The following is a 14,665-nucleotide window of genomic DNA, read 5'->3' as shown; positions in this document are numbered from 1 at the left end:
ACATATAAATGCCTGAATTTTAAGCAATCAATTTCATTTAAAAGGAATATCATCAGTGGTTCGAAAGCAGTAAGCCCTAAGTGTGGAGCAGTATTGGTCTCCCCGAACAGTAGGCGCAATTTCTCTTTCATCCTCAACAACATTTCTAGCATTCAGCAATCGTTGTCAGCTATTTCCTGTAACAACCCAATTTTAGTAATTATTTCTTATATTATTATTATTTTATTTTATTTTATTTATTTGGAGTGTTAAGTAATTAATTTGTTGTTAGGTAGTATAATAATTGATTATATTAATTAACTTGGTGTGTATATTGTGTTGGTTTAATTTATTTGAAGTAAATAGAGATATTATAATACTAGGTATCATTGGGCCTAATAATTAAATTAGAGGTATCATTCTTTAAGCCCAAATATAATACTAGGATATAAGAGGTGAGGAGAGTGATGAGTAGGATTATTTTGATCATTTGACGGCAACAAAGAAAGAAAAGAGGAAAAGTAAGGAGAAGAGGGGAAGAACAAGAGAGAAGCTAAGGTTTCCAGAAAATTGAAGAGGTAAGGGGGAGAATCCTTATTATTATGGGTTAGTATGATTGGGTCAATGGGTAGAAATATGTTTACGTTAAAATCCCTAAATTTCATGGTTTTGGAATTGTTAGTTTTGATGAGTATTCTTGATTGTGGTGATTTAATTGTGTTAAAACTGAAAATTAACTTTATATACTTAGAGTATTGTATGAGTTATAATTATCTGAGCGTTTGGCTTTTTACGGAATCGAAATCGGAGGTCCGAAAGTCCTCCAACGATGAAAAACGCAGAAAATTATGCATTCTGTTTTTGTGTTAACCGGTTACCCCCGAGAGTGTTAACCGGTTACTTGCTCAAAAACCTGCCCAGAAGTTGATTCTGTTTTGTGTTAACCGGTTATCCTGAGAGCGTTAACCGGTTACTTGCTAAAAATCTGCGCAGGAAATTGCATTCTGTTTTGGGTTAACCGGTTACCCTGAGAGCGTTAATCGGTTACTTGCTGTTGAAAAATGAAAAATTGAGATTTTAAAAGTTGTATTCATTTTGAAAGGAAATCTAAGTGTGCGTATTTGATAATTAGCCTATAATTGTGAATGATATATTGTTATGAATGTGTATATGTACCATTGATGGATAATTCATAGAGTTGAATTATGGTGATATGTGGAATGTTAAGATGGTAGAGATGATCTTAATTGCATATGTGTTGGTATTTGTACATTCATTCATGGCATGGTCGGCTTCATGGTGGAAGCGGTGAAACTGTGGGTTCACATGGTAATAGACGTTGATCCTTGAATGGAAATAGGCGTAGCAGACGTTGATCCTTAATTGGAAATAGACGTAGTGGCTTTGATCTTGTCCGGATCGGAAGCGTGGCTTGGATTCTAGATATTGAATCGGAAAGCGGTGAAACGTTGGGTTCACATTACGGTACCACATGCATAGAGTCACATGTCCTGCATTGAGTCACATTAGAGTTATGTGATAATTGAATGTTTGCATTGATGTGATTGTGAGGTGTGTATGAGATATAGTAATTGAATTTGGTGATGTTTGAATACATAATTTGGCAAAATATGTGATTATGTGATAATTGTAGTTATGTGTATAATTGGGAATATAGTATTGGATTGTAATATTATACTCCCTGAGTTTTTATGTGTGCTTGAAACATGTGAAATAAATGTTGGTTAATATTATTGGCATGGTTATACAAGGTGTGATGAATTCCGTTCATTGTTGATTTAATCATTGTGCTTTATTATACTTCTTCATAATGATTTGAATTCTCACCCTTCTGTTTGAATGTTGCTTTACATGGCATCGTGCAGATACTCCAGAGTAGTATTGCGGAAGTAAGTGGACGGTAACTCACTCGAGATTAGCTGGAGAGTTCCGGTGCTTTGTTTTAGAGACTAAGTAGTGAGTCAATGCTCTGGTCATGTAACACGGGGTAGATTGGTAGTATTGAACTCATATCTGATTTGGATACGTATTATGTTATTACTTGTGAACAAGTTTATTTGAAAATTGCGGTTTGAGAGGCCATAGTGCCAAATATTCTGGATATGGTTTTAGTTACCTTGAGGAGATTATTGAGAGATGATCATGGTATGGGACATGGATCATTTTATGAAATACATGAGTATTCATTATTTTCCGCTGCGAACGCATATTCTTAAATATTCATTATAAGTGAAATGTGTTATTTTAAATGACCAGGTGTATTGTATATTGATGATGAACGATGCTGGTTTTTGAAAGCTTTTAGTTTTTGAAAACGTCGATGTGACACCCTTTCGTTTATATGCGTGCTTATTTACTCTGATTATATGTTAAGTATTTTTTGGGTAGAAAAAGGGGTGTTACATTAGTGGTATCAGAGCATGGTCGACCAGTTGGTCAATAGTCGTTAATGTTTTCCAATCCTGCTGTATTTGATTTGTGTATCTGACACGATCGATACTGTTTGTCTGGTTATTCGGGCTGTTTAGGACGATGGTTGCAGGCAGGAATGACGATGCCATTGCTGAGGCGCTGAGGATGTTGGCTGACTCCATTGGTCAGATTCCTCAAGCGAATGCTGGTAACCGAAATGGAGATGATGATGAGTTTCATGCTTTGGGGAGATTCCAGAGGAACAATCCTCCTGTCTTTGAGGGTGAGCATGAACCTGATAAAGCTCAAGCATGGTTGAAGGCAATTGAGAAGATCTTCAGAGTCATGAACTGTACTGATGCTCAGAAAGTGCAGTTTGGTACTCATATGCTTGAGAAGGAAGCTGAAGATTGGTGGAGTAACACTCTTCAGAGGTTTGATGGAGACATCATTGAGGTTACTTGGGCTCTTTTCCATGATGTCTTCTTGGAGAACTATTTTCCAGAAGATTGTCGTGGGAAGAAAGAGGTGGAGTTCCTTGAATTGAAGCAAGGAAATGGTACTGTTGCGGAATATGGTGCTAGATTTCATGAGCTTATCAAGTATTGTCCTCATTACAATACTGCTAATGCTGAGAGATCTAAATGCTTGAAGTTCGTGAATGGCTTGAGACATGATATCAAGAAGGCCATTGGTTACCAACAGATTACTCGTTTTGTAGAGTTAGTTAACAAGAGTCGGATTTATGATGAGGATAGTAGGGAAAGTGCTTCTTTCTACAAGAGTTTGAAGGGGGAAAACCAAGATCGTGGGAAACCGTATGATGACAAGAGGAGACAATCTGGTTTTGGAAAGAAGCCAAGTGGGGGAGTATCTTCTACTCCACTTAAGTGTTTCAAATGTGGCGTGGAAGGTCATCGTGCTGTTGATTGTAGTAAGGATTCTGTGACGTGTTTCAAGTGTGGCAAGAGTGGTCACATAGCAAACCAGTGTGGAGTTGGTTCGAGTGTGACTTGTTACAATTGCGGTGAGAAAGGTCACATTAGTACCAAATGTGATAAGCCAAAGAAGGAGCAAGCGAAGGGAAAGGTGTTTGCATTGTCTGGTGCGGAGGCCACTACCGATGATAGGCTAATCCAAGGTACGTGCTTTATTAAGGGTACACCTTTGACTGCCATTATTAATACCGGTGCAACACATTCTTTCATTTCTTTGGATTGTGCTAAGCGATTGAATCTTATATTATCTGATATGCGTAGAAGTGTGGTTATTGATACACCTGCTATGGGTTCTGTTTCTACTTCCTATGTGTGTTTGAATTGTCCGTTGAGTGTCTTTGGTAGGGATTTTGGAATTGATTTAGTTTGCCTTCCTTTAGAGAAACTTGAGGTGATTTTGGGTATGAATTGGTTAGAATTTAATCGAGTGTATATCAACTGTTTCGAGAAGACGGTTATTTTTCCTGAGGTTGGTGCTAAGGAAGATTGGTTTGTGTCTGCTAAGCAAGTTGATGAATCTGTGCAAGATGGTGCCGAGTTGTTTATGTTGTTGGCAACTTTGGATATTCGTGAGAAGAGGACGATTGAAGAATTGCCAATAGTTTGTGAGTTTGCAGAGGTATTTCCGGAAGATATAAGTGATTTACCGCCGGAACGTGAGGTTGAGTTTTCGATTGATTTAGTTCCTGGAACTAGTCCTGTATCGATGGCTCCCTATAGAATGTCTGCTTCTGAGTTGAAATAGTTGAAGAATCAACTTGAAGACTTGCTCGAGAAGAGGTTTATTCGTCCTAGTGTGTCACCGTGGGGTGCACCTGTTCTGTTGGTCAAGAAGAAGGAAGGTTCTATAAGATTATGTGTTGATTATAGACAACTGAATAAAGTGACGATTAAGAACAAGTATCCACTTCCGAGGATTGACGATCTGATGGATCAACTGGTTGGAGCTTGTGGGTTTAGCAAAATTGATTTGAGGTCTGGGTATCATCAGATTCGTGTAAAGGCTGAGGATATTCAAAAGACTACTTTATGGACAAGGTACAGTCACTACGAGTACTCCGTGATGCCTTTTGGTGTGACTAATGCACCTGGTGTATTTATGGAGTATATGAATAGAATTTTTCATGATTATCTGGATAAGTTTGTTGTTGTGTTCATCGATGATATATTGATTTATTCCAAGAGTAAAGAGGATCATGCCGAGCATTTGAAGGTTGTGTTATCGGTGTTGAAAGAGAGGAAGTTGTTTGCTAAACTCTCTAAATGTGAGTTTTGGTTGAGTGAAGTAAGTTTTCTTGGACATGTGATTTTGAGTGGTGGTATTTCTGTGGATCCTACGAAGGTTGAAGTTGTATCTCAATGGGAAGCTTCTAAGTCTGTTGCTGAGATTAGAAGTTTCCTTGGTTTGGCTGGTTATTATAGGAAGTTCATTTAAGGATTTTCTAAGTTGTCGTTACCATTGACGCAGTTGACTAGGAAAGGTCAAGCTTTCTTTTGGACTTCGCAGTGTGAAGCGAATTTTCAAGAGCTTAAGAGAAGATTGACTACGGCTCCTATTTTGATTTTACCGGATCCGTTAGAAACTTTCGTTGTGTATTATGATGCTTCTTTGTTGGGTTTGGGAGGTGTTTTGATGCAAAAAGGGCAAGTGGTAGCTTATGCTTCAAGGCAACTTAAAGTTCATGAGAGGAATTATCCGACGCATGATTTAGAGTTGGCCGCCGTTGTGTTTGTGTTGAAGCTTTGGAGACATTACTTGTTTGGATCGTGATTTGATGTGTTTAGTGATCACAAGAGTTTGAAGTACTTGTTCGATCAGAAAGAATTGAATATGAGGCAAAGGAGATGGTTGGAATTCTTGAAAGATTATGATTTTGGTTTGAATTATCATCCTGGAAAGGCGAATGTTGTAGCCGATGCATTGAGTAGGAAGTCATTGCACATGTCTATGTTGATGATTCAAGAGTTTGAATTGTTGGAGTAATTTAGAGATTTGAGTTTGGTTTGTGAAGCGACGTCTTCGTGTGTTAAGCTTGGTATGTTGAAGCTTACGTGTGGCATTCTTGACGAGATTAGAGAAGGTCAGAAGTCAGATTTGAAATTAGTCGATGTTATGACATTGATTAACCAAGGCAAAGGTGGTGACTTTCAGATTGATGAGAATGGTATCATGAGGTGTCGATATCGAGTTTGTGTTCCGGATGTTGCGGATTTGAGAAAGAGGATTCTTGAGGAAGGGCATAGAAGTGGTCTGAGTATTCATCCTGGTGCTACTGAAATGTATCAAGACTTGAGAAAGATATTTTGGTGGCAAGGTATGAAGAAGGATGTAGCGGAATTTGTCTATTCATGTTTGACTTGTCAAAAGTCAAAGATTGAACATCAAAAGTCGTCTGGTTTGATGCAACCGTTATCTATTCCCGAGTGGAAGTGGGATAGTATCTCTATGGATTTTGTTTCGGGTTTGCCGAGAAAATCGAGTAATTGTGAGGCGATTTGGGTCGTTGTGGACAGGTTGACGAAGTGTGCTCTTTTTATTCTGATGAGGATGGGTTATTTAATGGAGAGACTGGCTAAGTTGTACATCGAGAGGATTGTGTGTTTGCATGGTATTCCGTCGAGCATTGTTTCAGATAGAGATCCGAGGTTCACTTCGAGATTTCAGGAAGGTTTGCGAAGTGCTTTGGGTACGAAGTTGCGTTTGAGTTCGGCATATCATCCGCAAACTGATGGTCAAACGGAGAGGACTATTCAGTCACTTGAAGATCTTTTGAGATCTTGTGTTTTGGAACAAGGAGGAAATTGGGATAGTTTCTTGCCTTTGATCGAGTTTACGTATAACAACAGTTTCCATTCGAGTATTGGAATGGCACCTTTTGAGGCTCTTTATGGCAGAAGGTGTAGAACTCCTTTATGTTGGTACGAATCGGGGGAGAGTGTTGTGGTTGGACCCGAGTTGATTCAAGAGACTACGGATAAGATTAAGATGATTCAAGAGAAGATGAAGGCTTCTCAGAGTCGTCAAAAGAGTTATCATGATAAGAGGAGGAAGGCTCTTGAGTTTGAGAAAGATGAGCATGTGTTTCTTCGAGTTACACCAATAACGGGTGTTGGTAGAGCTTTGAAGTCGTGTAAGTTGGTGCCGCGTTTCATTGGTCCTTATCAGATTTCCGAGAGGGTAGGTGAGGTGGCATATCGGATTGCATTACCACCGTCACTTTCTAATCTTCATGATGTGTTCCATGTGTCTCAATTGAGGAGGTACATTGCGGATCCATCGCATGTTGTTCCATTAGATGATGTTCAAGTGCGGGATAATTTGACGGTTGATACATCACCTATGCGAATTGAAGATCGAGAAGTGAAGAAGCTTCGTGGTAAGGAGATTGCTTTGGTGAAAGTGATATGGGGCGGAGCCGCCAATGGCAATATTACTTGGGAACTCGAGGATAAGATGAAGGAATCGTATCCGGAGTTGTTCGTTTGAGGTAAATTTTCGAGGCCGAAAATCTTTTAAGTGGGGGAGAGTTGTAACAACCCAATTTTAGTAATTATTTCTTATATTATTATTATTATATTCTATTTTATTTATTTGGAGTGTTAAGTAATTAATTGGTTGTTAGGTAGTATAATAATTGATTATATTAATTAACTTGGTGTGTATATTGTGTTGGTTTAATTTATTTGAAGTAAATAGAGATATTACAATACTAGGTATTATTGGGCCTAATAATTAAATTAGAGGTATCATTCTTTAAGCCCAAATATAATACTAGGATATAAGAGGTGAGGAGAGTGAGGAGTAGGATTATTTTGATCATTTGACGACAACAGAGAAAGAAAAGAGGAAAAGTAAGGAGAAGAGGGGAAGAACAAGAGAGAAGCTAAGGTTTCCAGAAAATTGAAGAGGTAAGGGGGAGAATCCTTATTATTATGGGTTAGTATGATTGGGTCAATGGGTAGAAATATGTTTACGTTGAAATCCCTAAATTTCATGGTTTTGGAATTGTTAGGTTTTGATGAGTATTCTTGATTGTGGTGATTTAATTGTGTTAAAATTGAAAATTAACTTTATATACTTAGAGTATTATATGAGTTATAATTATCTGAGCGTCTGGCTTTTTACGGAATCGAAATCGGAGGTACGAAAGTCCTCCAACGATGAAAAACGCAGAAAATTATGCATTCTGTTTTTGTGTTAACCGGTTACCCCGAGAGCGTTAACCGGTTACTTGCTCAAAAACCTACCCAGAAGTTGATTCTGTTTTGTGTTAACCGGTTACCCTGAGAGCGTTAACCGGTTACTTGCTAAAAATCTGCGCAGGAAATTGCATTCTGTTTTGTGTTAACCGGTTACCCTGAGAGCGTTAACCGGTTACTTGCTGTTGAAAAATGAAAAATTGAGATTTTAAAAGTTGTATTCATTTTGAAAGGAAATCTAAGTGTGCGTATTTGATAATTAGCCTATAATTGTGAATGATATATTGTTATGAATGTGTATATGTACCATTGATGGATAATTCATAGAGTTGAATTATGGTGATATGTGGAATGTTCAGATGGTAGAGATGATCTTAATTGCATATGTGTTGGTATTTGTACATTCATTCATGGCATGGTCGACTTCATGGTGGAAGCGGTGAAACTGTGGGTTCACATGGTAATAGACGTTGATCCTTGAATGGAAATAGGCGTAACATGTAACACCCCGAATTAAATAAGAGGATTATTTAATTAAGTTAATAATATATTTAATAATTTAATTAAATAAATTGAATTATTGGATTATTATTATTATTATTATTATTATTATTTGGAATAATAATTAGTGGAAAATATATAAGTTGGAATAAGAGAAAAAGGGTTCATGGTTGGTAAAGAGTTTTCACGTGAAACAGAGAAAGCGGCTGAAAGGTGAAAAGTGGAGAAAGAGCAAAGGTTGAAGAACGGAAAAGCTTGAAGCTTAGAGAGTTACCGGATTATCTCAGGTAAGGGGGGTTTATCGTCGTTTAATGGGTATTATAGATTAACATGTCATGGGTAGTGAGAAACCGTTGAATTGACCCTAATTGGGATTGTTGAATGCTGAAAAATTGTGATGAATAAACTGGGTTTAAGCTGTAATTGAGCCTGTAATTGTGTGAGTCGTGTTTCCCCGAACGTGTAGCTTTTTACGGAAACTGAATCGGAGGTCCGGAAGTCCTCCAACGGCGGAAAATGCGGAAACTCTGCATTCTGCCTTGTGTTAGCGCAGGAACTGCTGTTTTGTCTGCGTTAACCGGTTAACCCAGGGCGTTAACCGGTTAACACTGTTATGTTTTGTGGAAATGTGTTGTTTTGCCTGCGTTAACCGGTTAACCCAGGGCGTTAACCGGTTAACACTGTTGCGTTTTGCCAGAAAATGTATTTTTGCCTGCGTTAACCGGTTAACCCAGGGCGTTAACCGGTTAACACTGTAGCAGTGTGGAAAGATTGTAAATTTTTATGTTGTGAACACAATTGGTGAGTGGCCTATCGTAGTTAATTATGATGAGTAATTTTGTTGGGTTATGTGATGAAGAGTTGATGCAAATATGTTGATAAGTTGTGTTAAAATTGTTGAAAATATTGAGTTGTAGGCTGATGAGCCAAAGTTGATTATAAGTTGTTTTTGTTGAAAAAGCCGTTGTGTTGCTGTTATTATTCTGTTGTTGAAATTGCAAGTCATACATGCCATATACATTCATATGCATTAAGTCGGAGCGTTGCTCACACCACGTTGGCCTGGATTGGCAAAATTTTAAGTTGAAAGTTGAAGGCTTATGCCTTGATGCCCACTAAAATGGCAATGATTTAAGTTGGGAGTTTTACTCCGAATGGTACCACATGCATGACGAGTCGAGTCTCATTAGAGTTGCATTATGTTGGTTTGTTGTATGTGTATCAGTGATATTGATCTTGAGTATGTATATGCGTTGTGTTGATATTGGGTGATTAATGAGTTAAATTACTTAACATAACATGCTAATTTATAATGTTTGTTATATCGATTGAGGAACTCACCCTTACAACTATTTTTCAGGTAACGAGCAATGAGTTGAGTAGAAGCTAATGCTTGGAGTCTAGAGTAGTCTACTTAGAGGGTCGTGCTCTGATAGATGTAACATCGGGACGAGATGTTTTAATTGTTTTGTTGTCGGTTGTTGAACCATTTTTCATGTATTACATTATATGTTTTTGGAATGGTTGAGTTGATTTATATCCGCTGCGAATTGTGCAAAAAAAATGTTATTCTGATTTAATAATGAGCATGACGGTTATTATGTTGTTAATTGTTGTGTGACACCCTTGGTGCATATTTACTCTGATGCTTGTTGTTGTTATTTTAATTAAATAATTGGGGTATTTTAGAAGGGTGTTACATTAGTGGTATCAGAGCAGGTCGGTCTGTCCGGCCAGTTGTCGTGTCGTTACTGTCTAACAATTGTGTAATTGTTACTAGTCTAACTTTTAAGTTGTGTTGTAGTGATAAGTTGAAATGGCTGGAAGGAATGACGCTGCAATGGCTGCCGCAATGCAAGCGATGGCACAAGCTGTGCAGAACTTGCCAAATGCTGGTGGGGATGCTGGATCACGTAGCTTGGCGACTTTTCAGAGAGAGAATCCGCCAGTGTTTAAAGGGAAGCATGATCCAGATGCAGCCTTGGGATGGTTGAAAGAGATTGAGAGAATCTTCCGTGTTATGGATTGCACTCCAGCTCAGAAGGTTCGGTATGGACTCACATGCTAGCAGTCGAAGCTGATGACTGGTGGCTAGAGACTCACGAGAGGTTGACCGTGACAGGTGAAGACATTACTTGGGATGTATTCCGTAGGGAATTCCTGAAAAAGTATTATCCGGAAGATGTCCGTGGTAAGAAGGAAATTGAGTTCCTTGAGCTGAAGCAAGGAAGCATGTCTGTCACTGATTATGCTGCGAAATTTGTGGAACTGTCCAAATTTTATCCTCATTACACTGGTGCTGGTGCTGAATTTTCAAAGTGCATCAAGTTTGAGAACGGATTGCGCTCTGAGATTAAGAAGGCTGTTGGGTATCAGAAGATACGCATTTTCACTGAACTGGTTGATAGCTGCAGGATATTCGAAGAGGACAATAATGCTCATTACAAGATTGTCAGTGACCGCAAGGGAAAGCAGCATCAAAACCGTGGCAAGCCGTATGATGTCCCAGTGGGAAAAGGGAAACAAGGAGCTGCTCCGGCTCAGAGGACTAGTAGGGGAGGTGCTCCTGCTGGTATAGTTTGCTTCAAATGTGGTCAGGCTGGTCATAAGAGTAATGTATGCACTGCTGAAGTAAAGAGGTGTTTTCGCTGTGGTAAGACTGGTCATGCAATAGCTGATTGCAAGCACAAGGAAATGATTTGTTTTAATTGTGGCGAAGAAGGGCATATTGGAAGTCAGTGTCAGAAGCCAAAGAAATCTCAGACTGGGAAGGTGTTCGCATTGACCGGAACTCAAACCTCCTGTGAGGACAGACTTATCCGAGGTACATGTTTCATATATGGTACTCCTTTAATTACTATTATTGATACCGGTGCTACCCACTGTTTTATTTCTGCTAACTGTGCTCGAAGACTGGGTTTAAAATTGTCCGCTTTGGATGGTGAATTGATTGTTGAGACCCCAGCTAAGGGATCAGTAACTACTTCTTTGGTATGTTTAAAATGTCCTTTGTCGATCTTCGATAGAGATTTCTATGTTGATTTAGTATGTTTGCAGTTGGATGGGATGGATGTAATTCTTGGTATGACCTGGTTAGAGTATAATTATGTTCATATAAATTGTCATCATAAGTCGGTGAGGTTTTCCACTCCTGAAGAGGAAGGAGTTGACTTATTACCTTTCAGAGAATTGCGAAAATTGATGAAAGAGGGAGCTCAGATGTTTTCTTTGATGGCGACGTTGTCGGTTGAAAGTAAAGCTAAGATAGAGGAACTGTTAGTGGTGAAAGAATTCCCTGAAGTTTTTCCTGATGAAATTCCTAGTGTGCCGCCAGAGAGGGAAGTTGAATTTACTATTGATCTGGTACCTGGTACTAGGCCTGTTTCGATGGCACCGTATAGAATGTCGGCATCTGAATTGTATGAATTAAAGAAGCAATTGGAAGACTTACTTGAGAAGAAGTTTATAAGACCAAGTGTGTCGCCGTGGGGAGCTCCAGTGTTGCTAGTAAAGAAGAAAGAGGGTAGTATGAGGCTTTGTATTGATTATAGACAATTGAATAAAGTAACGATCAAGAATAAGTATCCACTACCGAGGATAGATGATTTGATGGATCAATTAGTGGGTGCTTGTGTGTTCAGTAAAATTGATTTGAGATCGGGCTATCATCAGATCAAAGTGAAAGATGAAGACATCCAGAAGACAGCGTTCAGAACTCGGTATGGACATTATGAGTATTCGGTGATGCCTTTCGGTGTGACTAATGCGCCGGGAGTATTTATGGAATACATGAATCGTATTTTCCATACTTATCTGGACCATTTTGTGGTAGTATTTATTGATGATATTTTGATTTACTCTAAGTCCGAAGGAGAGCACCAGGAACATTTGAGATTAGTATTGGAGGTTTTGAAAGATAAGAAATTGTATGCGAAGTTGTCCAAGTGTGAGTTTTGGTTAAGAGAAGTCAGTTTTCTCGGCCATGTAATTTCAGGAAAAGGTATTGCTGTAGATCCTTCCAAGGTAGAAGCTGTATTGCAATGGGAAACTCCTAAGTCGGTTACCGAGATTAGAAGCTTTTTGGGATTAGCGGGATATTATAGAAGATTTATTGAAGGATTTTCTAAGTTAGCACTTCCGTTGACTAAATTAACTTGCAAAGGTAAAGCTTTCGTGTGGGATGTTCAGTGCGAAGAGAGTTTTAATGAATTAAAGAGGAGATTGACGTCGGCGCCGGTTTTGACTTTGCCAAGTCCGGAGGAACCGTTTATAATTTACTGTGATGCTTCGTTGATGGGTTTGGGAGGTGTGCTCATGCAAAATAATAAAGTAATTGCTTATGCGTCGCGACAGTTGAGAATTCATGAAAAGAACTATCCTACGCATGATCTTGAACTTGCTGCTGTAGTGTTTGCGCTAAAACTTTGGAGGCATTACCTTTATGGTTCCAGATTCGAAGTTTTCAGCGATCATAAAAGTTTAAAGTATCTATTTGATCAGAAAGAGCTGAACATGAGACAACGTAGGTGGTTCGAATTGCTTAAGGATTATGATTTCGGTTTGAATTATCATCCGGGAAAAGCAAATGTTGTGGCTGATGCTTTAAGTAGAAAGACCTTGCATGTGTCAGCAATGATGATCAAGGAGTTGGAATTAATTGAGCAATTTCGTGATATGAGTTTGGTTTGCGAAGTAACACCGCAGAGTGTGATGCTAGGAATGCTAAAGATTAATAATGATTTTATGGATAGTATCCGAGAGGCGCAGAAATTGGATGTGAAATTAGTAGATATCCTTAATCGTTGTGGTCAATCAGAGAAAGGCGACTTTAAGGTTGATGCGAGAGGTGTGTTGAAATTAGGGGAAAGAATTTGTATTCCTGACGACGCGATTTTGAAGAGAAGTATTCTAGAGGAGGGTCATAGAAGCAGTTTGAGTATTCATCCGGGAGCTACTAAAATGTATCAGGATTTAAAGAAATTATTTTGGTGGCCCGGAATGAAAGAAGATGTGGCTCGTTTTGTGTATGCATGCTTAACTTGTCAGAAGTCGAAGATTGAGCATCAGAAGCCTGCTGGGTTGATGCAACCGTTGGAAGTTCCAGAATGGAAATGGGATAGCATTTCTATGGACTTTGTAACGGGGCTGCCTGCTACCTTACGAGGGCATGATTCGATTTGGGTGATCGTTGATAGGCTCACGAAGTCGGCTCACTTCATACCTATTAACATCACTTACCCAATTGCGAAGTTGGCAGAGATTTACATCCGAGTCGTTGTAAAGTTGCATGGTGTTCCTCTGTGTATTGTGTCGGACAGAGATCCGAGGTTTACATCGGGATTTTGGAAAAGTCTGCAAGATTCGTTGGGCTCTAAGTTGAGGTTGAGTTCGGCATATCATCCTCAAACTGATGGCCAAACTGAGAGGACTATTCAGTCATTGGAGGATTTACTGAGAGCTTGTGTTCTTGAACAAGGAGGTTCGTGGGACACTTATCTTCCATTGGTCGAGTTCACATATAATAATAGTTACCATTCTAGTATCGGAATGGCGCCTTTTGAAGCATTATATGGTCGTAGATGTAGAACTCCGTTGTGTTGGCACGAATCTGGTGAGAGTGTAGTACTTGGACCAGAGTTAGTTCGAGAAACTACCGAGAAAGTGAAGTTTATCCGGGAGAAGATGAAAGCTTCTCAGAGTAGGCAGAAGAGTTACCATGACAAGCGGAAGAAGGATTTAGAATTTCAAGCTGGTGACCATGTGTTTTTGAGAGTCACGCCTGTGACCGGAGTTGGGAGGGCTTTGAAGTCTAAAAAGCTCACTCCTCGCTTCATTGGTCCGTATCAAATCTTAGAACGGGTTGGAAGAGTTGCTTATCGGATGGCATTACCACCTAATCTTTCGAATTTGCATGATGTATTCCATGTGTCGCAGCTTCGGAAGTATATCTCAGATCCGTCTCATGTGGTTAGTATGGATGATGTGCAAGTGCGAGATAATTTAACAGTAGAGACAAAGCCTGTACGAGTTGAAGATCGTGAAACAAAGACTCTTCGAGGAAAAGAGATTGTGTTGGTTAAAGTCGTTTGGTTGGGAGCTACGGGCGAAAGCATGACAGGGGAACTTGAGAGTCGGATGAGGGAGTCTTATCCGGAGTTATTTGCTTGAGGTATGTTTTCGAGGACGAAAACTCTTTTAGTAGGGGAGAGTTGTAACACCCCGAATTAAATAAGAGGATTATTTAATTAAGTTAATAATATATTTAATAATTTAATTAAATAAATTGAATTATTGGATTATTATTATTATTATTATTATTATTATTTGGAATAATAATTAGTGGAAAATATATAAGTTGGAATAAGAGAAAAAGGGTTCATGGTTGGTAAAGAGTTTTCACGTGAAACAGAGAAAGCGGCTGAAAGGTGAAAAGTGGAGAAAGAGCAAAGGTTGAAGAACGGAAAAGCTTGAAGCTTAGAGAGTTACCGGATTATCTCAGGTAAGGGGGGTTTATCGTCGTTTAATGGGTATTATAGATTAACATGTCATGGGTA

General features: G+C 38.9%; 1 pseudogene; it reads left to right on the top strand.

Annotated features, from left to right (window-relative positions):
* The first annotated feature begins 2,614 nt into the window (after positions 1 to 2,614).
* Positions 2,615 to 4,215, top strand: LOC127081361 (uncharacterized; annotated as a pseudogene).
* The last annotated feature ends 10,450 nt before the right edge of the window (positions 4,216 to 14,665 follow it).

This window comes from Lathyrus oleraceus, chromosome 5 (genome assembly GCF_024323335.1).
Source record: "Lathyrus oleraceus cultivar Zhongwan6 chromosome 5, CAAS_Psat_ZW6_1.0, whole genome shotgun sequence".
Classification (NCBI taxonomy): domain Eukaryota; kingdom Viridiplantae; phylum Streptophyta; class Magnoliopsida; order Fabales; family Fabaceae; genus Lathyrus; species Lathyrus oleraceus.
Note: the sequence above shows the minus strand (reverse complement) of the source record. Positions and strands in the feature narration are given on the sequence as shown.